Source organism: Macaca mulatta, chromosome 7 (assembly GCF_049350105.2).
Source record: "Macaca mulatta isolate MMU2019108-1 chromosome 7, T2T-MMU8v2.0, whole genome shotgun sequence".
Taxonomy (NCBI): Eukaryota; Metazoa; Chordata; class Mammalia; order Primates; family Cercopithecidae; genus Macaca; species Macaca mulatta.
The window spans coordinates 125,946,872-125,970,924 of record NC_133412.1 but is presented as its reverse complement, the minus strand read 5'-3'; positions in this window follow the sequence as shown (position 1 = coordinate 125,970,924).

Below are 24,053 nucleotides of genomic sequence, written 5' to 3'. Positions count from 1 at the left end.
ACGCCATTCTCCTGCCTCAGCCTCCCGAGTAGCTGGGACTACAGGCGCCCACAACCGCGCCCGGCTAATTTTTTGTATTTTTAGTAGAGACGGGGTTTCACCGTGGTCTCAATCTCCTGACCTTGTGATCCGCCCGCCTCGGCCTCCCAAAGTGCTGGGATTACAGGCGTGAGCCACCGCGCCCAGCTATTCTTGCAACTTTTATGTAAAAGTATTTCCCAATAAAAAGTAAAAAAAATAAATCAATGACAGCTGAGTATAGTCTGATTAGGAGGTAAGTACAGTGGTTGACTGGCTAAGTTATTTCTCCTTTAAGATCTGTCACTTTTTCAAATTGATAACCAGATAGTAGTTTCCTCAGAGGTTACTATAAAAATGATATAGCTCATTGAAATGTCTTACAGTCTTGTTATCCTTTATTGTAGATTTCTCTCTTTTTTTTTTTTTTTTTTTTTTTGACGGAGTCTTGCTCTGTTTCCCAGGTTGAAGTGCAGTGGCGTGATCTCAGTTCACTGCAAGCTCTGCCTCCTGGGTTCATGCCATTCTCCTGCCTCAGCCCCCTGAGTAGCTGGGACTACAAGGCACCCACCACCATACCTGGCTAATTTTTTTGTATTTTTTAGTAGAGACGGGGTTTCACCGTGTTAGCCAGGATGGTCTCGATCTCCTAATCTCATGATAAGCCTGTCTCAGCCTCCCAAAGTGCTGGGATTACAGGTGTGAGCCACCGTGCCCTGCTATTGTAGATTTCTCATACTTCTTAGCCAGGGTTCTGTAGAGAAACAGAACCAATAGGGGAGACACACACACACACACACACACACACACACACACACACACACACACAGATTGACTTTAAGGAATTGACTCACGTGACTGTGGGGGCTGGCAAGTCTGAAAACTGAAGAGCAGACCAGCAGGCTAGAAATGCAGATAAGAGAGGCTGTTGCAGTCCAGAGGCTGAATTCCACAGGGCAGCAGGCTGGAAGCTTGGGCAGGGTTTCTGTGGGGCAGTCTTGAGAATTCCTTATACTTTAAGGAGCCTCAGTCTTTGCTCTCAAGGTTTTCAACTAATTGAATGAGGCCCACCCATAATGCAGAGGGTCATCTGCTGTACGCCCTGCCTATTGATTTAAATGTTAATCATCTAAAACATACCCTCACAGCAACATCTTGACTGGTGTTTGACCAAACAACTGGGCACTATAACTTAGCTAAGCTGACACAGAAAATTAACGATCAGACTACTGGAAACAGGGTATTCAGAGATCAGAGTGAGTTAAGCCCTTGTAGGAAAATGGCAATAAAACCTAGCATGCTCCCTGCCTTCAAGAAAAGGAAACTCTAGGGACAAGCCTCTACCATGTACACACGAAACAACTATGACAATTTAAAATGACAGAACGAAACCCTCAATGCCAAGGTGCGGAGCACAAGGATTCACAACAGGTGAGAAGGGTTGGGAAAGGGAGAGGGCTCACAGACAAACGAGTAGGCAAGATTTAAGAGAAGGCTTCGTGTTGGGCATGGGGCCATGGGTTCTTCCAGATGAGCTCAATCAACCCCTTACTCTATTCTTTTTACTTTCTCAAAGAATTAAACAAGCAAAGAAACATAACCCTCAGTAAGTAGCATTATGTTACAGGGTTTTACGCCCTCCTAGATCAGCATCCTCAGTTCATAAATCCAGCAGATTTATCATGGAGTTTCATACTATAAGGGACTACAGAATTGAAAGCCTGATTCATAATTTTCCGATTGTCTGAATTACTTAAATATGTAAAATTTTAGAAGCCTTTTGTTTGTCTTTAATAGGAATGCCATATAATTCAATTTTCTAATTCAGTATTTTTTACTCAATAGACGTTTTCAGATCTTTGAAACTTGTTATTTTATTACTTTGTCGTGGTTTTCTTAATTGAAAACTCAAGCATAATTTTAAAAGTCTAATCACTATATCTAATTACAAAAAATGCTAAGTAGTGACATTATTTAACTTAAATACAACTTTTTAAAATAATGACTCACAGATGGACAGGAAGCTGCTGTTAGAACAGCTGGAGTTGAAAGATGCTTCTGCCATTACAGAAGCCCTCTTTAAAATCTCAACTTAATCTGTGTTAACTTTCCAATTGCATTTGTCAATTCAGTTTAAAAATATCAGGAAAATTTTGGAATCCTAGGCCTTTCACTGCTTTTTTTCTTTTCTTTTCTTTTTCTTTTTTTTTTTTTTTTTTTTTTTGAGACAGAGTCTTGCTCTGTCACCCAGGCTGGAGTGCAGTGGCCGGATCTCAGCTCACTGCAAGCTCCGCCTCCCAGGTTTACGCCATTCTCCTGCCTCAGCCTCCCGAGTAGCTGGGACTACAGGCGCCCGCCACCGCGCCCGGCTAGTTTTTTGTATTTTTAGTAGAGACGGGGTTTCACCGTGTTAGCCAGGATGGTCTCGATCTCCTGACCTCGTGATCCGCCCGCCTCGGCCTCCCAAAGTGCTGGGATTACAGGCTTGAGCCACCGCGCCCGGCCACCTTTTCTTTTTCTTTTTTTTTGATCAACAATAGTTCTTCCATAAGAAAAATTAAAAAAAATATGTGCCTCTACAGAAGACAAACACCCTTTAAAATCTGGAGCAACTTCACACAAGTCAATGGGAGTATTGAGAAATCTTCTTAAATTACTTTTTCATCTACAAATAGAGAAAACCTTGCACTACCCCATGTCTTGCCCATATTAAGTATTTACTCATTCAACAATCATTTATTATATGCCTGTCTGGATTACTTTCATCACCTGACGCTGTTCTTCCTCATTTTTGTTACAGCCCCTTAAAATCAGGACTCTAGGGCGGGGCGCAATGACTCACGCCTGTAATCTCAGCACTTTGGGAAGCCAAGGCAGGAGCATCACTTGAGCCCAGGAGTTCGAGGCCAGCCTGGCCAACACACTGAGAACTTCCCCCTGCCAGCCCCACACCCCATCTCTACTAAAAAAAAAAAATAATAATAATAATAATAATAATAATAATTGGCCGGGCACGGTGGCTCACACCTGTAATCCTAGCACTTTGGGAGGCTGAGGTGAGCGGATCACCTGAGGTCAGGAGTCCAAGACCAGCCTGGCTAACATGGTGAAACACCGTCTAATTGCAAAAATTAGCTGGGTGTGGTGACAGGCGCCTGTAATCCCAGCTACTCCAGAGGCTGAGGCAAGAGAATAGCTTGAACTCGGGAGGCAGAGGTTGCAGTGAGTAGAGATCATGCCATTGCACTCCAGCCTGGGAGATAAGAGCAAAACTCCATCTCAAAAAAAAGAAAAAAAATTAGCAGGTTATGGTGGTGTCCAACTGTGGTCTCAGTTACTTGGAAGCCTGAAGCAGAAGGCTCACTTGAGCCCAGGAGGTCAACACTTGCAGTCAGCCATGATCGTGCCAGTGCACTGCAGCCTGGGTGACAGAGTGAGACCTTGTCTCAAAAATAATAATAATACTAAAATTCAATTGCTTTCAGTGGTTCCCTATCACTGGCAAATTAAGTATTTATATGTATATACATAAAAGATAATGTGTGTTGTAAGTGTGTCCATGTGACATAAGCACTGGCTCTCCAGAGAAGGCCCCTGAGGCCTTTTCAAGGCAGGATAGTATAGCATTTAGATGCACAGACTATGGAGTTTGAATACCTGAGTTCAAATCTCAAATGTATATCCCACCACACCCTCCTGCATCAGCTCCCCTGACAGATTCTGCCTCCCAGGCTTTCTGAACTGCTTGTCTTTCTCTGAGTAAGCTATGTGAACACGTTTGTGCCCTGGCCCTCGGCTCTGCATGCCTCTTACTCGATATTTTTCCTCTAACTCTTAGTGGTCCTTCTTTGAGCACCTCCCCAGAACCTCTAAGCTCCTCCCCAGAACCTCTTAGGCTGTGGAGAGCACCAGGGCTCCCTCAAGCCAAGCACTTGTCACAGAGCTGCTTTTCTCCCCATCTAGATCACGAGGACAGGTGGCACTCCCTCCCGTAAGTGTTCCCTCCTTGGGCAGGTCTCCCCTGGCATTTCCAGACAGAACCAGGGGCTCCTTCCCAGGTGATCTCTTGGAACCTCGAGCATATTTCTGTGTGTGTAACAAGACTCTGTAGTTATCTCTGTCTCCTATTGACACTGAGAGGGACTTTGTCTTATTCCACTTAGTAGCTTCAAGCACAAACATAATTCTCAGAACACAGTGGGTGTCTGTGTTCAAACAGATAATCTGTTGAACAAATGGATACATATCTACAACATCTAAGAATATTTTTAAAATATAGGAGAAGAGGAATCACAGAAAAATCAACCAAAACGTCAAGTAAATTGTAGATTTCCCTAGGCCAAAGAAGTTACACTATATTTACCTGAGGTGCCCAGAATTCTGTTTTCTCATAATCTGCTTTTGTCTTCATCTCTAATTAAGCTACATTTAAAATGATAAACTGGTAAGTTTATCATTTCACTATGTTTATAAACTGTGAGTAGCTCTAAGAACTTTGAGAGAAAATAAAACCTATTCATTGTTTACAATTTACAAGGCTAAGGCATAGAAAATTTCCCCTTTATTTAACACACTTTTACAATATCTTGTTTAAAGGTGAATAGTGAAAGGCATTCACTATTAATGCCTTTAAATATAGTTACAAAACAAAGCACCCAGAGATAAACATAAGAAGTTTGCCTATAAACACACTGATGGCCAAAAATGGAATACAACTCAGACCAAAGAAATCATTTTAAAAACAGCCAAGAAGGAAATCTTAACTTGAAATCTATTCTTCAACAGCTACTCAAACATAATAGGCAAACTATATGACGACTTTGTGATTTACCATCAAAGCATGGTATGTTGATAATACTGGAATGAACAGAGACGTAAAGATAGATGCTCATGGTGTTAAAAGTAAATGCCCTTGGCTGCTGTCTGAGGCACTGTCACAGGCTACTATTTCTTAAATCTGATTTTTGTTTGTTTTGTTTTTTGTTTTTGAGACAGTGTCTCGCTCTGTCGCCCAGCCTGGAGTGCAGTGGCACAATCTTGGCTCACTGCAACCTCTGCCTCCCGGGTTCAAGCAATTCTCCTGCCTCAGCCTCCTGAGTAGCTGGGACTACAGGCGCACACCACCATACCTGGTTAATTTTTTGTATTTTTAGTAGAGACAGGTTTCACCATGTTAGCCAGGATGGTCTCGATCCCCTGACCTCGTGATCTGCCCACCTCAGCCTCCCAAAGTGCTGGAATTACAGGCGTCAGCTAACGCTCCTGGCCTTAAATCTGTTTTTATAAAATCTCATGGTAGCCTCACCAGCGTTTTTGTTTGAACTTCATCCTCTCTACACTATGAATATTCCTGTTCTCCTTGGGTTGGATTTTCTCCACTTTTTGAAGAATGTCTTTATAATCTGCAGTAGCCTTCAAGAGCCAAAGTTAAATATAGTAATGTTGGACTAGCAGGCCATGTGGTAGGTATTTCTATCTAGATGAAGAACCCTGTATTGTGTCCCCTCAAATCACATCACGTAGGTAGCCATCTGTGTACTCTATCTCAAAAGGTAGGCCCCGGATAGGGAGGAATAGGGAGACAATGCAGGAATTTAGACACTAGAGTTTCACTAACAATTCCCTATACATGACTGCTGCACCCATCCAGAGGTGTTTATGACTGATACAAGACATTATTTTAGGGGTTCAGCAGCAGTTTCTCTGCCCCTAGATCTAACACTTAAGCAGTGTTTTCTCTGAGTAACTGTGTTAGTCTTTGGCTGCTAACACAAAACACCATCAACTGGGTGGCTAATAAACAACAAGCATTGATTTCTCACAGTTCTGAAGGCTGGGAAGTCTGAGATCAAGGTGCTGGCAGATTCAGTGTCTGCTGAGGGCCTGCTTTCTGGTTCATAGATGGCATTTTCTAGTTGTGGCCTCATGGTGGAAAGAGTAAATGAGTTCTCTGTGTCTCTTTTATGAGGGCACTAATCCCATTAAAAGGGCAGCACTTTCATGACCTAATCACCTCCCAAACGTCCCACCTCCTAAACCTTGGGGATTAAGTTTTCAACATGTGAATATAGGTGGGGTGGGGCACAAACATTCAGATCCTATCACTAAAAAAACAGAAGCAAACAGTGGCTTCTAAACTGATGGGATCTGGGTGCAAGCTTGTAAGACAAGGGCCCAGGCGGTTCCTGTTGTAGACATCGTCATGAAGGGACACAGCAGAAAAGCATTTCAGAATCGGAAGAGATTTTTTTTTTTTTTTTTTTTTTGACAGGGTCTCACTCTCTCACCCAGGCTAGAGTGCAGTGGCATGATGATGGCTCACTGCAGCCTCAATCTCCAGGGCTCAAGCAATCCTCCCACCTCAGTCTCCTGAGTAGCTGTGGCTATGGAGGCAATGCTACCACACCCGGCTAATTTTTAAATGTTTTGTAGTGATGGGGTTTCACTCTGTTGCCTAGGTTGGTTTCAAACTCCTGGCCTTAAGCAGTCCTTCCACTTTGGCCTCCTAAAGTGCTGGGATTACAGGCGTGAGCCACCATGCCTGGCCAGAAGGGATCTTAAACATATGGAAGTCATGTGACCCAGATTTTCCACTGCAAGCACAATTCCAAATATTCCTCCCCTCCATCAGACCATGAGTCACAGGTCACCTGGGCTACCATCTTAATTTAATTTTCCTATTATTTTTTGAGATGGAGTCTCACTCTGTCACCCAGGCTAGAGTGCAGAGTGCAATGGCACGATCTCAGCTCACTGCAACCTCTGCCTCCCAGGTTCAAGTGATTCTCCTGCCTCAGCCTCCCGAGTAGCTGGGGCTACAGGCGTACACCACCATGCCCAGCTAATTTTTGTTTTTTCTTTGTATGTTTGTTTTTGAGACGGAGTCTCCGTCTGTCACCCAGGCTGGAGTGCAGTGGCGTGATCTCAGCTCACTGCCACCTCTGTCGCTCGGGTTCAAGCAATTCTCCTGCCTCAGCCTCCCGAGTAGCTGGGATTACAGGTGCCTGTCACCATACCTGGCTAATTTTTTGGGTTTTGTTTTGTTTTGTTTTGTTTTTAGTAGAGATGGAGTTTCACTCCCTTGGCCAGGCTGGTCTTGAACTCCTGACCTCATGATCCACCCGCCTTGGCCTCCCAAAGTGCTGGGATTACAGACGTGAGCCACTGTGCCCGGCCAATTTTTGTATTTTTAGTGGAGACAGGGTTTCACCATGTTGGCCAGGTCTTGAACTTCTGACCTCAAGTGATCCATCCGCCTCAGCCTCCGAAAGTGCTGAGATTACAGGCATGAGCCACTGCGCCCAGTCCCATCTTAATTTTATAGGCAAATAAACTGAGCATAAATAATTTGCCACTGTGGAAATGCGGATGGTGAACGAAAAATAAATTAAAACAAAAATTTAAAAAAAAAATGGTCAAATATCACACAAGTGGTTAGTGGCAGATGGAAATGCTCAACTGTTACTTCCTAACTGTCCTTCTAACCAATCTCCAGGACACATGTGAAGGTCTCTTGCTGTGTAATTCTAGACTTTTTCACTACTTACACTGAATATGCCTTTTATGATTTTCATCATTAAGAAGACAATCTGAATTTTAAAAGGAAGTTTCAGATGAACCAATATTTTCTCCTCCAAAAATGAATGAATGTTTTCAGTATTGAGAGCTAGCAACAGTCTATTTTAAGTTGAGAGCCTTTTTAGTCACTGGTTTTAGGATAAACTAAGGAGAAGCTCACAAGACATCTGAATGTGTGAGTTTGACATTAGAACGCTTGATGAGTTATAATGCATACAATTAAGTTGTAATAATGGGAGTCAATAAAAAAATCATAAAACAAGGCCAGGCACAGTGACTCATGCACTTAGGGAGGCCAAGGCAGGTGGGTTGCTTGAGCCCAGGAGTTTGAGACCAGCATGGGCAACATGGCAAAACCCCGTCTCTACAAAAATTAGCTGGGCACGGCAGCACTCACCTGTATTCCCAGCTACTGGGGAGGCTGAAGTGAGAAGATCGCTTGAACCGGGGAGACTATGGCTGCAGTGAGCTGAGATCGCACCACTGCACTCCAGCCTGGGCGACAGAGTAAGACCCTGTCTCAGGAAAAAAAAAAAAAAAAAAAAAATCCATAGAATAAAATGAATAAGGGAGAGGGAAAACCCTGAAGAAGAAAAGTGGATAATATATATATATGTTCAGGGAGATTTGTTTAGACATGATTATTCACTGCTGTCTAAAATAAACTTTAGATTTTAGAGTTTCAAAGTTTTCTCAATCATAATCAAACAGTGAAAAGGGAAAGCCAGTGAGACACAATGATTCTGACTCTAGGAAATGAAGCTACATGTAGCATATCCTCCTCATTCTCACTGCCAGTCTAAGGGAGGAGAATGGGAAAGCTGAAACTCTCTCAGCCTCAGATATCAATGTCAAGTTTCAGAATGACAGGTTTCAAAATCACTTCAAAGGCTACTTATTTCATTTTGAAAATAACATATTTTCTGTCTATAGAAGTACTATTTATACTTCATAGAAAACTTGAAAAATAGAGGAAAGTTGAAAGAATAACTCATACTCTTCATATTTAGATAACCTTTGTTAATATTTGAATGTTTTTCATTCTTTTTCTCCAAATACTATAATATTTTTATAAAGCTAATACCATGTTAATAGATTTTAGTCTCCTCTCTAATTTAGGATAGTATTATTAATATTTTCTTTATGTCATTTAGAATTATTTGCAAAAAGTTTGTAAATGGCTGTGAGATAGCATAACCATATCCTAATTTATGTAATGATTTTCTTATTTACAAGTACCATATGTAATGATGTAGTCAATATCTTTGCACATAAGTTGTCCATATTTCTGTTTATTTCCTACAGAAAGCAAACTAGAAGTTGGACCACTAGGTCAGCGTCTGAACAATTTAAGGTTCTTGATAACATCTGTCAGATTAACTTTCAGAATAATGTACTAATTTATGCTCCTACTGCCTGAGGGTGACATGCCTGTCTCACCACTCACTCAGCGTCTCTGAAATATGATCACTTTATGGACTTTTTTGCTCATCTGAAAGGGACAAGGGGATACCATGTTGCTATTTTAGTTTTTAATTCTTAGTGAGTTTAAATATATTTTCATGTAATTATTACCAATTTATATTTTCTTTTCAGCAAGTTATCTGTGTTCTTTAACCATTGGGAGTTCTTTGATATAGTAATTGAGATGTACACATAATGATAGTCTATTATCTGTCATTACTATCTATTTTCATCTTAATTTGGAGAATCATTTTCTTTTAGAACTTTCTTTTTTTTTTTGAGACAGTGTCTTGCTCTGTTGCCCAGGCTGGAGTGCAGTGGCGCGATCTCGGCTGACTGCAAGCTCCGCCTTCTGTGTTTACGCCATTCTCCTGCCTCAGCCTCGCGAGTAGCTGGGACTACAGGCGCCCACCCCACACCCAGCTAATTTTTTTTGTTTTTTTAGTAGAGACGGGGTTTCACCGTGTTAGCCGGGATGGTCTCGATCTCCTTACCTCCTGATCCGCCCACCTCAGCCTCCCAAAGTGCTGGGATTACAGGGGTGAGCCACCGTGCCTGGCCTCTTTTAGAACTTTATAAGAAAAAAAATTTTTTTTTTTTTTTTTTTTGAGGTGGAGTCTCGCTCTGTCACCCAGGCTGGAGTGCAGTGGTGTGATCTCGGCTCACTGCAAGCTCCGCCTCCCGCGTTCACGCCATTCTCCTGCCTCAGCCTCCCTAGAAGCTGGGACTACAGGCACCCGCCACCACGCCTGGCTAATTTTTTGTATTTTTAGTAAAGACAGGGTTTCACCGTGGTCTCGATCTCCTGACCTTGTGATCTGCCTGCCTCGGCCTCCCAAAGTGCTGGGATTACAGGCGTGAGCCACCGCGCCTGGCAGAAAATTTCATAAATCAATAAAATAAAAATTTAAACTTGTCACAATTGTATAATACTGTTGCAATAACTTTGGAATAACAATACTTTCTGTAAAATGATTCGTACATTAAACACTTCAACTAAAACAGGCTTTAGTCCTGGCTCTGCCTCAAACCAGAATTTTTATCTTGAAACAAAATTTCAATGAATCTTAGTTTATCTGTAAAATAAGATGGTTAATCTTTGAGTCCGTCCAATTTAAAAACTAGGCAACTTGTGCTTACAAAACACAATACACAGCACCATCTAGAGGTGGAAAGGAATACTTTTGTGCATTTTTCGTGTATTAAAAAATGATTTTTTAGCCTTAAAAGCACAATATTAAGTCAATATATTTTATACCTGCAGAAAGTGCCTGGGTAAATGTATGAGAATTGTAATAGGTCTATCACATCGGATAAAACTTTTAGAATGAATGTCATAGTTGTCAGGCCTCTGAACCCAAGCTAAGCCATCATATTCCCTGTGACCTACACATATACACCCAGATGGCCTGAAGCAACTGAAGATCCACAAAAGAAGTGAAAATAGCTTTAACTGATGACATTCCACCATTGTAATTTGTTTCTGCCCCACCCTAACTGGTCAATGTACTTCGTAATCTCCTCTACCCTTAAGAAGGTTCTTTGTAATTCTCCCCACCCTTGAGAATGTACCTTAAGAGATCCGCCCCCTGCCTGCAAAACATTGCTCCTAACTCCACCATCTATCCCCAAACCTGTAAGAACTAATGATAATCCCACCACTCTTTGCTGACTCTCTTTTCGGACTCAGCCCGCCTGCCAGGTGAAATAAACAGCCTTGTTGCTCACACAAAGCTGTTTGGTAGTCTCTTCACATGGACGCGAGTGACATTTGGGGCCAAAGACCCGGGTCAGAGGGACTCCTTCAGGAAACCAGTCCCCTGTCCTCACCCTCACTCCGTGAAGAGATCCTCCAGCCCTCGGGTCCTCAGACCCACCAGCCCAAGGAACATCTCACCAATTTTAAATCGGGTAAGCAGTATTTTCACTCTCTTCTCCAGCCTCTCTCGCTACCCTTCAATCTCCCTCTCTCGCTACCCTTCAATCTCCCTGTCCTTCCAATTCCAGTTCTTTTTCCTCTCTAGTAGAGACAAAGGAGACACATTTTATCCGTGGACCCAAAACTCTGGCACCAGTCACAGACTCAGGAAGACAGTCTTCACCTGGTGTTTAATCACTGCACGGACACCTGCCTGATTATTCACCCACATTCCATTTATTGGTATCTGATCACCGCAGGGACGCCTGCCTTGGTCATTCACCCACATTCCCTTGGTGGCAAGTCAATTGCGGGGACGTCTGCTTTGGCTGCTCACCCACATTGCAGCCCAGGGCTGCTCCCCACCCCCCTTCTCTGTGTTTCTACCCTTCTCTTTAAACTTGCCTCCTTCACTATGGGCAACCTTCCACCCTTCATTCCTCCTTCTCCCTTAGCCTGTGTTCTCAAGAACTTAAAACCTCTTCAACTCTCGCCTGACCTAAAATCTAAGCGTCTTATTTTCTTCAGCAACACTGCTTGGCCCCAGTACAAACTTGACAATGGTTCTCAATGGCCAGAAACCGACACTTTTGATTTCTCCATCCTACGAGACCTAGATAATTTTTGTCGAAAAATGGGCAAATGGTCTGAGGTGCCTTACGTCCAGGCATTTTTCACACTTCGTTCCCTCCCTAGTCTCTGTTCCCAGTGCAACTCGTCCCAAATCCTCCTTCTTTCCCCCCTGCCTGTCCCTTCAGTCCCAACCCCAAGCTTCGCTTGAGTCTACTAACCCATCTGACCTCTCACCTCCTCCCCAGACTGCTCCTCCTCAGGTCACTCCCCACCAGGCTGAATAAGGCTCCAACTCTTCTTCAACCTCTGCTCCCCCACCCTATAACCCTTCTATTACCTCCCCTCCCTACACCCGGTCTGTTTTACAGTTTCATTCTGCAACTAGCTTTCCCCTACCTCCCCAATAATTTCCTCTTAGAGAGGTGGCCGGAGCTGAAGGCACAGTCAGGGTACATGTGCCTTTTTCTCTCTCAGACCTTTCCCAAATCAGCCAATGTTTAGGCTCTTTCTCATCAGACCCCACTTAAATATATACAGGAATTCTGATATCTAACTCTGTCCTACCTGGAGTGACTAAATGTCTAAACTCTGTTTAACCTGGAGTGACTTAAATGTCATCCTAACTTCTACCCTCTCCCCAGATGACCGGGAAGGAGTTTTTCTCTAGCCCAATCTCACACTGATAACCGCCGGCTTCGTGAGTCAGACCTCCAGGAAGGCATTAGAGCAGTTCCCCGAGAAGATCCCCAATGGAACCATCAGGCAGATTCCCCAGTCATAGCTAGGCAAGATTACATGGTTTCCTGCCTGGTTGAAGGGTTTAAAAAGGCAGCTTACAAAGCTGTTAATTATGACAAACTTAAAGAAACTACCCAAGGTAAAGATGAAAACCCAGTTCATGGCCTGTGTAGCAGCAACCCTTAGACGCTTTACCGCCCTAGACCCAGAGGGGCCAGAAGGCCGCCTTATTTTTTTTTTTTTTTTTTTTTTTTTTTTTTTTGAGACGGAGTCTCGCTGTGTCTCCCAGGCTGGAGTGCAGTGGCGTGATCTCGGCTCACTGCAAGCTCCGCCTCCGGGGTTCACGCCATTCTCCCGCCTCAGCCTCCCAAGTAGCTGAGACTACAGGCGCCCGCCACCATGCCCGGCTAGTTTTTTGTATTTTTAGTAGAGACGGGGTTTCTCCGTGTTAGCCAGAATAGTCTCGATCTCCTGACCTCGTGATCCACCCGCCTCGGCCTCCCAAAGTGCTGGGATTACAGGCTTGAGCCACCGCGCCCGGCCGGCCGCCTTATTCTTAATATGCATTTTATCACCCAGTCAGCTCCTGACATTAGAAAAAAGCTTCAAAAATTGGAATTCAGCCCTCAAACCCCATAACAGGAATTAATCAACCTTGCCTTCAAGGTGTACAAAAATAGAGAGGAGGTAGCCAGACAGCAACACATTTCTGAGTTACAGCTACTTGCCTCCACTGTAAGACAACCCACAACCACGTCTCCAGCATACAAAACTTCAGAACATCCAAGCCACAGCTCCCAGGGGCTCCTTCAAAACATCCTCATGGACCTTGCTTCAAATGCCAAAAGCCTGGCCACTGGACCTCAGAATGCCTGCAGCCTGGGATTCCTCCTAAGCCATGCCCTGTCTGTGCAGGCCCCCACTGGAGGTCGGACTGTCTGACTCACATCGCCACTGCTCCTAAAACCCCTGGAGCCCAAACCCAACGTTCCTTGGCCAACTCCTTCCCAGATCTCCTCGGCTTAGCAGCTGAAGACTGACACGGCCCATTCGCCTCGGAAGCCCCCGGACCATCACGGACACCGAGCTTCAGGTAACTCTTACAGTGAAGGGTAAGTCTGTCTCCTGTTTAATCAATACGGGGGCTACCCACTCCACATTACCTTCTTTTCAAGGGCCTGTTTCCCTGCCCCATAACTGTTGTGGGTATTAATGGCCAAGCTTCAAAACCCCTTAAAACTCGTCCACTCTGGTGCCAACTTGGACAACATTCTTTTATGCACCCTTTTTTAGTTATCCTCACCTGCCCAGTTCCCTTATTAGGCTGAGATATGTTAACCAAATTATCTGCTTCCCTGATTATTCCTGGACTACAGCCACATCTCATTGCCACCCTTCTTCCCAACCCAGAGCCTCCTTTGCACCTTTCTCTCGTATTCCCCTACCTTAATCCACAAGTATGGGACACCTCCACTCCCTCCTTGGCAACCGATCACCTGCCCATTACTATCCCATTAAAACCTAATCACCCTTACCCCACTCAACGCCAGTATCCCATCCCACAACAGGCTTTTATCACTCGCCTGCTACAGCATGGGTTTCTAAAAACCTATAAACTCTCCTTACAATTCCCCCATTTTACCTGTCCAAAAACCAGACAAGTATTACAGGTTAGTTCAGGATCTGCACCTTATCAACCAAATTGTTTTGCCTATCCACCCTGTGGTGCCCAACCCATAGACTCTTTTGTCCTCAATACCTTCCTCCACAACTCACTATTCCGTTCTTGATCTTAAAGATGCTTTTTTCACTATTCCCCTACACCCCTCGTCCCAGCCTCTATTTGCTTTTACCTGGACTGACCTTGACACCCATCAGTCCCAGCAGTTTACCTGGGCTGTACTACGACAAGGCTTCAGGTTAGCCCTCATTACTTCAGCCAAGCTCTTTCTCATGATTTACTTTCTTCCCCCCCTCCACTTCTCGCCTTATTCAATATATTGATGACCTTCTACTTTGTAGCCCCTCCTTTGAATCTTCTCAACAAGACACCCTCCTGCTCCTTCAACGTTTATTCTCCAAGGGATGTTGGGTATCCCCCTCCAAAGCTCAAATTTCTTCTCCATCTGTTACCTACCTCGGCATAATTCTTCATAAAAACACACGTGATCTCCCTGCCAATCATGTCCGACTGATCTCTCAAACCCCAGCCTCTTCTACAAAACAACAACTCCTTTCCTTCCTGGGCATGGTTGGATACTTTCGCCTTTGGATACCTGGTTTTGCCATCCTAACAAAACCATTATATAAACTCACAAAAGGAAACCTAGCTGACCCCATAGATCCTAAATCCTTTCCCCACTCCTCTTTCCATTCCTTGAAGACAGCTTTAGAGACTGCGCCCACGCTAGCTCTCCCTGACTCATCCCAGCCCTTTTCATTACACACAGCCAAAGTGCAGGGCTGTGCAGTTGGAATTCTTACACAAGGACTGGGACTGCGCCCTGTAGCCTTTTTGTCCGAACAACTTGACCTTACTGTTTTAGGCTGGCCATCATGTCTCTGTGCAGTGGCCACCGCCACCCTAATACTTTTAGAGGCCCTCAAAATTGCAAACTATGCTCAACTCACTCTCTACAGTTCTCATAACTTCCAAAATCTATTTTCTTCCTCACACCTGACACATATACTTTCTGTTCCCTGGCTTCTTCAGCTGTACTCACTCTTCATTGAGTCTCCCACAGTTACCATTTTTCCTGGCCCGGACTTCAATCCAGCCTCCCACATTATTCCTGATACCACACCTGACCCCCATGACTGTATCTCTCTGATACACCTGGCATTCACTCCATTTCCCCATATTTCCTTCTTTCCTGTTCCTCACCCTGATTACACCTGGTTTATTGATGGCAGTTCCACCAGGTCTAATAGCCACATACCAGCAAAGGCAGGCTATGCTATAGTATCTTCCATGTCTATCATTGAGGCTACCACTCTGCTCCCCTCCACTACCTCTCAGCAAGCTGAACTCATTGCCTTAACTCGAGCCCTCACTCTTGCGAAGAAATTAAGCATCAATATTTACACTGACTCTAAATATGCCTTCCATATCCTGCACCACCATGCTGTTATATGGGCTGAAAGAGGTTTCCTCACTACGCAAGGGTCCTCCATCATTAATGCCTCTTTAATAAAAACTCTTCTCAAGGCCACTTTACTTCCAAAGGAAGCGGGAGTCATACACTACAAGGGCCACCAAAAGGCATCAGATCCCATCGCTCAGGGCAACGCTTATGCTGATAAAGTAGCCAAAGCAGCAGCTAGCATTCCAACTTCTGCCCCTCACGGCCAGTTTTTCTCCTTCTCATCGGTCACTCCCACCTACTCTCCCACTGAAACTTCCACCTATCAGTCTCTTCCCACAGAAGGAAAACGATTATTGGAGCAAGGAAAATATCTCCTTCCGGACTTACAGACCCATTCTATTCTATCATCATTTCATAACCTCTTCCATGTAGGTTACAAGCCACTAGCCCGCCTCTTAGAACCTCTCATTTCCTTTCCATCATGGAAATCTGTCCTCAAGGAAGTCACTTCTCAGTGTTCCATCTGCTATTCTACTACCCTCAGGGATCGTTCTGGCCCCCTCCCTTCCCTACACACCAAGCTCGGGGATTTGCCCCTTCCCAGGGCTGGCAAATTGACTTTACTCACATGCCTTGAGTCAGGAAACTAAAATACCTCTTGGTCTGGGTAAACACTTTCACTAGATGGGTAGAGGCCTGTCCCATAGGGTCTGAGAAGGCCACTGTGGTCATTTCTTCCCTTTTGTCAGATATAATTCCTCAGTTTGGCCTTCCCACCTCTATACAGTCTGATAATGGACTGGCCTTTACTAGTCAAATCACCTAAGCAGTTTCTCAGGCTCTTGGTATTCAGTGGAACCTTCATACCCCTTACCGTCTTCAATCTTCAGGAAAGGTAGAACAGACTAATGGTCTTTTAAAGACACACCTCACCAAGCTCAGCCTCCAACTTAAAAAGAATTGGACAGTACTTTTACCTCTTGCCCTTCTCAGAATTAGAGCCTGTTCTCGAGATGCTACAGGGTACAGTCCATGTGAACTTTTATATGGACGTACTTTCTTGCTTGGCCCCAACCTCGTCCCAGACACCAGCCCTCTAGGCAACTATCTTCCAGTCTTCCAGCAGGCTAGCCAGGAAATTCGCCAGGCTGCTAATCTTCTCTTGCCTACTCCAGATTCCTAGCCATATGAAGACACCCTAGCTGGACGATCAGTTCTTGTTAAGAATCTGATCCCTCAAACTCTACAACCTCAATGGACCGGACCCTACTTAGTCATCTCTAGTACCCCAACTGCTGTCCGCCTACAGGACCCTCCCCATTGGGTTCACCGTTCCAGAATAAAGCTGTGTCCATCAGACAGACAGCCCAATATCTCCTCTTCCTCCTGGAAGTCACAAGTACTCTCCCCTACTTCCCTTAAACTCACTCGCATTTCTGAAGAACAATAATAAACCTTATGAGCCTAATACATACCTTCATTCTATTAGGTCTATTCGTCCTTACCCTACTCTTTGCAACAGGGCTTTACACAGTCACCCCACTACTTGGACTGTGTCCCCAAAATTTGTTATCCCTACTATATTCTGTCTAGTCATGCTCCTATTCACCATTCTCAACTACTCATAAATGACCTGCTCTTGTTTATGCTGCCGGTTTACACTGTTTCTCCAAGACATCACCGCTGATATCTCCTGGTGGTATTCCCAAACCACCACTCTTGACTCCCTCTTGGAGTGGATAGATGATCTTTGCTGACAGGGCACCCTCTAATACTTCCACCCTGATGAAGTCCTATTCTTTACTTTTATACTCACTCTTATTCTCATTCCCATTCTTATGCCACTCTACCTCTCCCTAGTTACTTCCAGCATACTATCAATCTCACCCACTCTCTCCTCACTGCCTCCAATCCTTCTCTAGCATAGAATTGTTGGCTATATGTTTCCCTTTCTTCCTGCTCTTACACAGCCATCCCTGCTCTACAGGCCAACTGGGCTACTCTCCCATCTCCCTGCACCTCAGAACCTCTAATAGCCCTCATCTTTACCCACCTGAGGAACTTCTTTACTTTCTAGACAGATTTTGTGAGAACACCCCAGGCATTTCACACCAACAAGCTGCCACACTTCGCATCTACCTACGGCACCTTTCTCCTTATGTCAATTCCACCCCCCCAATATTTGGACCCCTAACCACACAAACAACTATCCCTGTTGCCGTTCCTTTATGCATCTCCTGACAACAGCCTACTGGAATTCCTTTAGGCAACCTTCTACTGTCCAAATGTTCCTTTGCTCTTTATCTCCAGAACCCAGTCACATATATTACCAAACAGATGGGAGTATTCCAACTTCACATTACTGATATGCCCTCTATCATTACTAACAAACTAAAAAACATTGGCATTCACTACTGGTTAGGAGGACACCTACCCTGCATCTCACTCCATCCTTGGCAACCCTCCCCCTGCTCGTCTGAATCTCCTCCTGGCCCCTCCTCTTGCTTGCTTATACCCAGCCCCATGAATAGCAGTGCAAGGTTATTTGTAGACACTATGCGCTTTCTCATACACCATGAGAACTGAACCTCTCCCTCTGCGCAGTTGCACCATCCATCCCCATTACAACCTCTAATGGCTGCTGCCCCTGCTGGATCTCTAGGATTTTGGGTATAGGACTCCTCTTTCAATACACCTTCGCACTTTACATTTCCAGTTCTGCCTGACACAAGGTCTCTTCTTTTTATGTGTCTCTTCCACCTACATGTGCCTACCTGCCAACTGGATGGGCACATGTACTCTAGTCTTCCTTACCCCCAGAATCCAGTTTGCAGATGGGAACAAACAACTGCCTGTCCCCCTCAAGACACCAACACGACAAAAAGAGTCATCCCACTAATCCCTTTACTTGTGGGTCTAGGACTTTCTGCCTCCACTGTTGCACTTGGAAGTGGAATAGCAGGCATCTCAACCTCTGTCACAACATTCCACAGCCTCTCTAATGACTTCTGTGCTAGCGTTACAGATACATCACAAACTTTAACTGTCCTCCAAGCCCAGGTTGACTCTTTAGCTGCAGTTGTCCTCCAGAACCGCTGAGGCCTCGATTTACTCACTGCTGAAAAAGGAGGACTCCGTATATTTTTAAATGAAGAGTGTTGTTTTTACCTAAATCAATCTGGTCTGGTAAATGACAACATAAAAAAAACTCAAGGATAGAGCCCAAAAACTCACCAACCAAGCAAACAATAACGTTGAACCCCCTTGGACACTCTCTAATTGGACGTCCTGGGTACTCCCAATTCTTAGTCCTTGAATACCTATTTTTCTCTTTCTTTTATTTGGACCTTGTGTCTTTCGTTTAGTTTCTCAATTCATACAAAACCGCATCCAGGCCATCACCAATAATTCTATATGACAAATGCTCCTTCTAACAACCCCACAATATCACCCCTTACCTGAAAATCTTTCTTCAGTTGAACCTCTCCCACTGTAGGTTCCGACGCCACCCCAATCCCGCTCGAAGCAGCCCTGAAAAACATCGCCCATGATCTCACCATACCACCCCAAAATTTTTCGCCACTCCAACACTTCACCACCATTTTGTTTTGCTTTTTTTTTTTTTTTTTTTTGAGACGGAGTCTCGCTGTGTCGCCCAGGCTGGAGTGGCCGGATCTCAGCTCACTGCAAGCTCTGCCTCCCGGGTTTTTACGCCATTCTCCTGCCTCAGCCTCCCGAGTAGCCGGGACTACAGGCGCCCGCCACCTCGCCCGGCTAGTTTTTTGTATTTTTTAGTAGAGACGGGGTTTCACCGTGTTAGCCAGGATGGTCTCGAACTCCTGACCTCGTGATCCGCCCGTCTCGGCCTCCCAAAGTGCTGGGATTACAGGCTTGAGCCACCGCGCCCGGCCTAGCTTTTCTTATTAATATAAGAAGACAGGAATGTCAGGCCTCTGAGCCCAAGCTAAGCCATCATATTCCCTGTGACCTGCACTTATACATCCAGATATCCTGAAGTAACTGAAGATCCACAAAAGAAGTGAAAATAGCCTTAACTGATAACATTCCACCATTGTGATTTGTTTCTGCCCCACCCTAACTGATCAATATACTTTGTAATCTCCCCCACCCTTAAGAAGGTTCTTTGTAATCTCCCCCACCTTTAAGTAGGTTCTTTGTAATTCTCCCCACCTTTGAGAATGTACTTTGTGAGATCCACCCTCTGCCTGCAAAACATTGCTCCTAACTCCACCGCCTATCCCAAAACCTATAAGAACTAATGATAATCCCACCACCCTTTGCTCTCTTTTCAGACTTGGCCAGGCTGCCAGGTGAAATAAACAGCCTTGTTTCTCACACAAAGCCGGTTTGGTGGTCTCTTCACACGGACGCACGTGACAATAGTAGTTGTAAGAATTCTTAGCTCCTATATGAATCTAGGTCATGTTCTTTCCCCTATCATGACTTTTTCTTTTTTCTTTTTTTTTTTTTTGTGACAGAGTTTCACTTTTTTTTTTTTTTTTTTGAGATGGAGTCTCGCTGTGTCGTCCAGGCTGGAGTGCAGTGGCACAATCTTGGCTCACTGCAAGCTCTGCCTCCTGGGTTCATGCCATTCTCCTGTGTCAGCCTCTCAAGTAGCTGAGACCACAGGCACCCGCCACCACGCCCGGCTAAGTTTTTGTATTTTTAGTAGAGACAGGGTTTCACCATGTTAGCCAGGATGGTCTTGATCTCCTGACCTCATGATCCGCCCACCTTGGCCTCCCAAAGTGTTAGGATTACAGGCGTGAGCCACCACACCTGGCCTTGAGACAGAGTTTCACTCTTGTTGCCCAGGCTGGAGTGCAATGGTGTGGTCTCGGCTCACTGCAACCTCTGCCTCCCGGGTACAAGTGATTCTCCTACAGGTGCCTGTCACCATGCCCAACTAATTTTTGTATTTTTAGTAGAGACAGGATTTCACCATGTTGGCCAAGCTGGTCTCGAACTCCTGACCTCAGGTGATCCACCCGTCTTGTCCTCCCAAAGTGCTGGGATTACAGGTATGAGCCACTGTGCCCAGCCTATCATGACGTTTTAGGGGATCAACTACTCTTTTTGGCATTCCTTAAGAAAATCAGTAACACTCTCTTTTAAGTCTGATACTAAGGATCAAAAATGTCTACCTAATACTGTGATATGTTGTATACACGATATATACTGAGTAAACTGGATGCATTCTTTACCCTGGGGGCTTTGTGGACTTGCTGAAACTATGGTCACAAAAACAGTTCCTCCATGGTTAGATACACAATGCCATTCCAGTCTTCAACTTCAGGGAAGGAATCCCTAAATGGAAATGTGGCTAGCAACAGAAAATTCCAATGGTGGCACCCTGAATCTACTGGGACTTGAAGAAAAACGTAATCTCTGCAGAAGTGTGACCTCTATAGCAAACGTCTGGTCATTGTTCACATCTGGATTATCACCACAGCTTTTTTTCTACACCAGTGTTAGTGACAGCTTCCTCCTTATCACCACTTTTGGAACTGTGCTATTTTATTTTATATTTATTTATTTAGAAACGGAGTCACACTTTGTCACCCCAGCTAGAGTGCAATGGCCGATCTCAGCTCATTGCAACCTCCGCCTCCCAGGGAACTGTGCTATTTTAACTTGTAGTTTCCAAATTGTTCTGAGGGTGTTCTTCAGCTTCACCATGTTTTGGCTTCCAATTAAATTGTAAACTCACCAAGTGAAACTGCATCTTCTAACTGTCCTGGCTCCGCTGCCCACCACGCCCCCAGGTGTGCCATAATGTGAACACATATGTGGACTAGGTGGCATTGCCTTGCTAGGAATTATGAAATACAACTCTTCGCCAACACGAAGGTGAATGTACAAGGTTAAACGGAGTTCAGGCAAATAAACAATCAATATTTGTTGTGACAAAGTTCATGAACAGTGCTGCCTCAGATCTAAGTTTACCCTTGAGTGGTATAACTTAGATTTAAAAGAAAAACACCAAAATCCTTTCTGAATCTTCCTCCAATTTGCATGATCTCCAATTTCTAATTCATATTTTGGGGATAGATTCTCTCTGGGAAATTGCATAATAACTTCTTTTTAAACAGGGAAAAGTAAAAAGAACTATAATTTTTTAGTCTAAGTTTTTATTTTGAAAAATTTCAAACACCCTTAAAAGTTGGGAGAATAGAATAATGAGCACTCATAAACCCACCACCTTCATCTGGCTATTAGTAACAGTCTTCTTCATCTATTTTGATTTCTGAACCCATTGAAAGTCACAGATATCATGACACTTTTCCCCTAAATATTCCCTCAAGCATCATTTAAGAACAAGGATATTCTCCCTCATAACCCCAGTGTCATTATCAAACCTAAGAAAATCAACAGTAATGTCCTACCTCTTATCCAGCTTAAATCGAAATGTCTGTAATTGTCCCAGTGATGTTCTTTACAGCTCTATTTATGTATTATTTTATTTATGAGAGTGTCGTTCTGTTACCCAGTTTTGAGTGCAGTGGCATGATCACAACTCACTGCAGTCTTGACCTCCTGGGCTCGATTGATCCTCCTGCCTCAGCCTCCTAAGCAGCTGGGATCACTTCTATGATAATTAGACCTTAGCTGCCTAAAGCAACCTGTTGCAGGATAACAATTAAAACTCATGCCAATTTTGCATCTGTTCAATATGTCTTGCTTTAATATTTAAAATGATTTTCAATTTAACGTCAAGGAGGAAGAGTTTCCCATTTGTCTTGTTTGGTCACAGGGTGTATCAGATTCGGACACTTAAATACATGGAGCCAATACCAAATATCAGATTTAGCATCCAGGCAATTTCTTTTTTCTTTTTCAGGTCACAAGCTTTTGAGAACCCAGATTCAAATAAAGAAATAGATATGGCCGGGTGTGGTGGCTCACGCCTGTAATCCCAGCACTTTGGGAGGCCGTGGTGGGCAGATCACGAGGTTGGGAGATCGAGACCATCCTGGCCAACATGGTGAAATCCCATCTCTACTAAAAATACAAAAAAAAAAAAAAATTAGCCGGGCATGATGGCGGGCACCTGTAGTCCCAGCTACTTGGAAGGCTGAGGCAGGAGAATGGTGTGAACCTGGGAGGCAGAGCTTACAGTGAGCCAAGATCGTGCCACTGCACTCCAGCCTGGGCGACAGAGTGAGACGCCATCTCAAAAAAGAAAAAAAAAAAAAAAAAAGAAAGAAAGAAAGAAAGAAAGAAAGAAAGAAAGAAAGAAAGAAAGAAAGAAAGAAAGAAAGAAAGAAATATAAACAGCAATAATATTTTAATCTTGTGAGTTATGATAGGCTAATCCCTAACAAGATATACACAGATTTATTGCAATAAAGGTGATAAAGCAATTTCAGCCTAATTTTGGTATATTTCTTGACAAGTATTATCTGGTGGGAAGGTAAGTCATTTATGTCATTTGCTGGTCTAAAGTTTCTCTGATTTTTTTGTCAGTCCCTTTTAGAATCTAGGAGACATATTTGTCAAAGAACTGTTAGGAAAGAAAGATGTCTAATAATGATTTTTACCATGACTACTCTAATTTCGATGACATGTAAATGAAGAGTCTCAAATAACTTCTAGTTTCTATGATAAATATTAATTATAGCAATCTTGTACAGAAATGTATAGTACTGCCTTTCATGTGTTAGCTGGATTTGCTAAATAAGCCAGCTTTGTAAGTCACCACCTGCATTTAACATAAGCAGTGAAGTCATTTGCCTTATTCAGATTTTTATTTTTTTGTGTGATACATTTTCCATTCTTTATGAGGGAAAATAATCTAAACCTGAATTCAAAGAAACCGTCATTTTCTTCTGCTAAGCCAGCATACATCTATCCAAACGAGCAATTTTCAGTCATTTTTTTGTGTGTCACTAGTTTGTATTAAATGGTTAGTATTGATCAGACTGAAAGTTTTTACCTTTATCTTTTAAATCATCCACTTTACATACTGAGAAAATAAAAAGGCAAACTCTTTGGGGTGAAGTATTTTCAGGAAGGATGCAGGTTGACAAGTGCATTCAGAGTGTGCTGAAGCCTCGCCATTACTGCAGTTTTGCCTATCAGAAATTTGACCTTGGCCGGGGCGTGGTGGCTCATGTCTGTAATCCCAGCACTTTGGGAGGACGAGGAGGGCAGATCATGAGGTCAGGAGATCGAGACCATCCTGGCTAACATGGCGAAACCCCGTCTCTACTAAAAATACAAAAAATTAGCCGGGCGTGGCGGTGGGCACCTGTAGTCTCAGCTACTCGGGAGGCTGAGGCAGGAGAATGGCGTGAACCTGGGAGGCAGAGCTTACAGTGAGCCAAGATCGTGCCACTGCACTCCAGCCTGGGTGACACAGCGAGACTGTCTCAAAAAAGAAAAAAAGAAAAAAGAAATTTGACCTAATTATGCAGATATACATATCTTTTTGCCAGTCAATGCTGTGCTCACTAAAACAACCTTAAGATTTTATCACCGGCAATAAAGTATTTTCAAATTAACATGTCTTCAGAAATATTTTAAATGTAGAGAACAAAGGCCAATAAAATAATGAGTTTCAGGCCAGGTGTGTTGGCTCACGCCTATAATCCCAGCACTTTGGGAGGCTGAGGCAGGCAGATCACCTGAGGTCAGGAGTTCAAGACCAGCCTGGC